We start from the raw sequence: 3772 nt of genomic DNA, 5'->3' as shown, positions 1-3772 counted from the left end.
GGAACTATGAAGTATTGGGATGTACTTAGAGGGAACTGGGATGTACTGTGAGGGAACTGGGATGTACTGGGGTGTACTGGGAGGGACTGGGAGGGATCTGGGATGTACTGGGCTGCACTGGTAGGGAACTGGGATGTACTGGGAGGAAACTGGAATGTCCCAGTTGACACCCACTTCCCTCCCAGTGCCTCCCAGTATATCCCAGTTTCCTCCCAGTACATCCCAGTACATCCCAGTACATCGCAGTACATTCCAGTTCCGTTCCTGTACATCCCAATACATCCCCGTTCCATGCCAGTACATCCCAGTTCCCTACCAGTTCATCCCCGTACATCCCAATTCCCTCCCGGTTCACTACCACTTCTTTCCCAGTTCCGTCCCAATACATCCCAGTTCCGTCCCATTACATCCCAGTACATCCCAGTTCCCTCCCAGTACGTCCCAGTTCCCTCCCAGTACGTCCCAGTTCCCTCCCAGTACATCCCAGTTCCCTCCCAGTACTGGGAGGGAACTGGGATGTACTGGGAGGCACTACAATGTGCGGGGATGCCCTGGGATGTACTGTGGAGGAACTAGGATGTACAGGCTTGTACTGGGTTGTACCGGGTGGAACTGGCAGGGATTTGGGATGTACCAGGATCTACTGGGATGTACTGGGAGGTAACTGTTATGTACTGGGAAGGAACAGGGAGGGAACTGGGATGTACTGGTAGGGAACTGGGATGTACTGTGAGGGAACTGGGACGTACTGTGAGGACACTGGGATGTACTGGTATGTACTGGGAGGTAAGTGTTATGTACTGAGGGGAACTGGGACATACTGGGATGTACTGGGAGGGAACTGTGAAGTACTGGGATGTACTGGGAGTGAACTGGGAGGGAACTGGTATGTAGTAGGATGTACCGGGAGGGAACTGGTATGTACTGGGAGGGAACTGGTATGTACTGGGAGGGAACTGGGATGTACTGGGATGTAGTGGGAGGGAACTGGGAGGGAACTGGTATGTACTGGGAGGGAACTGGGATGTACTGGGACATACTGGCAGGGAACTGGGATGTACTGGGAGGGGATTGGGACGGACTGGGAGGGAACTGGGATGTACTGGGCTGCACTGGTAGGGAACTGGGATGTACTGGGAGGAAACTGGAATGTCCCAGTTGACACCCACTTCCCTCCCAATGCCTCCCAGTATATCCCAGTTTCCTCCCAGTATATCCCAGTTTCCTCCCAGTATATCCCAGTTTCCTCCCAGTACATCCCAGTAAACCCCAGTTCGCTCCCAGTACATCGCAGTACATTCCAGTTCTGTTCCTGTACATCCCAATACATCCCCGTTCCATGCCAGTACATCCCAGTTTCCTACCAGTTCATCCCCGTACATCCCAATTCCCTCCTGGTTCACTACCACTTCTTTCCCAGTGCCTCCCAATACATCCCAGTTCCGTCCCATTACATCCCAGTACATCCCAGTTCCCTCCCAGTACGTCCCAGTTCCCTCCCAGTACATCCCAGGTCCCTCCCAGTACTGGGAAGGAACTGGGATGTACTGGGAGGCACTACAATGTGCGGGGATGCCCTGGGATGTACTGTGGAGGAACTAGGATGTACAGGCTTGTACTGGGTTGTACCGGGTGGAACTGGCAGGGATTTGGGATGTACCAGGATCTACTGGGATGTACTGGGAGGTAACTGTTGTGTACTGGGAGTGAACTGGGAGGGAACTGGGATGTACTGGGAGGGAACTGGGATGTACTGGTATGTACTGGGAGGGAAGTGTTATGTACTGAGGGGAACTGGGACGTACTGGGACGTGCTGGGAGGGAACTATGAAGTATTGGGATGTACTTAGAGGGAACTGGGATGTACTGGGAGGGAACTGGGAGGGAACTGTGAAGTACTGGGATGTACTGGGAGGGAACTGGGATGTACTGGGAGGGAACTGGGATGTACTGGGTGGAAAGTGTTGGGAATTGGGATTTAGTGGGAGGGAACTGGGATGGACTGGGAGGGAACTGGGATGTAGTGGGACATACTGGGAGGGAACTGGGATGTACTGGGGTGTACTGGGAGGGAACTGTGAAGTACTGGGATGTACTTAGAGGGAAGTGGGAGGGAACTTGGATGTAGTGGGAGGGAACTGGGGTTTACTTGGAGGAAAGTGGCATGTACTGGGATGTACTGGAATGGAACAGGGAGTGAACTGTGTGTGAACTGTGAGGGAACTGGGATGTACTGTGAGGGAACTGGGATGTACTGGGATGTACTGGGACGGACTGGGAGGGATCTGGGATGTACTGGGAGGGATCTGGGATGTACTGGGAGGGATCTGGGATGTACTGGGCTGCACTGGTAGGGAACTGGGATGTACTGGGAGGAAACTGGAATGTCCCAGTTGACACCCACTTCCCTCCCAATGCCTCCCAGTATATCCCAGTTTCCTCCCAGTATATCCCAGTTTCCTCCCAGTATATCCCAGTTTCCTCCCAGTACATCCCAGTAAATCCCAGCTCGCTGCCAGTACATGCCAATACATCGCTGTACATTCCAGTTCTGTTCCTGTACATCCCAATACATCCCCGTTCCATGCCAGTACATCCCAGTTTCCTACCAGTTCATCCCAGTACATCCCAATTCCCTCCCGGTTCACTACCACTTCTTTCCCAGTGCCTCCCAATACATCCCAGTTCCGTCCCATTACATCGCAGTACATCCCAGTTCCCTCCCAGTACGTCCCAGTTCCCTCCCAGTACATCCCAGGTCCCTCCCAGTACTGGGAGGGAACTGGGATGTACTGGGAGGCACTACAATGTGCGGGGATGCCCTGGGATGTACTGTGGAGGAACTAGGATGTACAGGCTTGTACTGGGTTGTACCGGGTGGAACTGGCATGGATTTGGGATGTACCAGGATCTACTGGGATGTACTGGGATGTACTGGGAGGTAACTGTTGTGTACTGGGAGTGAACTGGGAGAGAACTGGGATGTATTGGGAGGGAACTGGGATGTACTGTGAGGACACTGGGATGTACTGGTATGTACTGGGAGGGAAGTGTTATGTACTGAGGGGAACTGGGACGTACTGGGAGGGAACTATGAAGTATTGGGATGTACTTAGAGGGAACTGGGATGTACTGGGAGGGAACTGGGAGTGAACTGGGAGGGAACTGTGAAGTACTGGGATGTACTTAGAGGGAACTGGGATGTACTGGGAGGGAACTGGGATGTACTGGGTGGAAAGTGTTGGGAATTGGGATTTACTGGGAGGGAACTGGGATGGACTGGGAGGGAACTGGGATGTAGTGGGACATACTGGGAGGGAACTGGGATGTACTGGGGTGTACTGGGAGGGAACTGTTATGTACCGAGGGGGAACTGGGATGTACTGGGAGTGAACTGTGAAGTACTGGGATGTACTTAGAGGGAAGTGGGAGGGAACTTGGATGTAGTGGGAGGGAACTGGGATTTACTTGGAGGAAAGTGGCATGTACTGGGATGTACTGGAATGGAACTGGGAGTGAACTGTGTGTGAACTGTGAGGGAACTGGGATGTACTGTGAGGGAACTGGGATGGACTGGGAAGGAACTGGGACGGACTGGGAGGGAACTGGGATGTACTGGGAGGGATCTGGGATGTACTGGGATGCACTGGTAGGGAACTGGGATGTACTGGGAGGAAACTGGAATGTCCCAGTTGACACCCACTTCCCTCCCAGTGCCTCCCAGTATATCCCAGTTTCCTCCCAGTACATCCCAGTAAATCCCAGCTCGCTG

Source organism: Phalacrocorax aristotelis, unplaced genomic scaffold (assembly GCF_949628215.1).
Source record: "Phalacrocorax aristotelis unplaced genomic scaffold, bGulAri2.1 scaffold_49, whole genome shotgun sequence".
Lineage (NCBI taxonomy): Eukaryota > Metazoa > Chordata > Aves > Suliformes > Phalacrocoracidae > Phalacrocorax > Phalacrocorax aristotelis.
The sequence above is the reverse complement of the archived record's forward strand: the minus strand, read 5'-3'. Positions refer to the sequence as shown.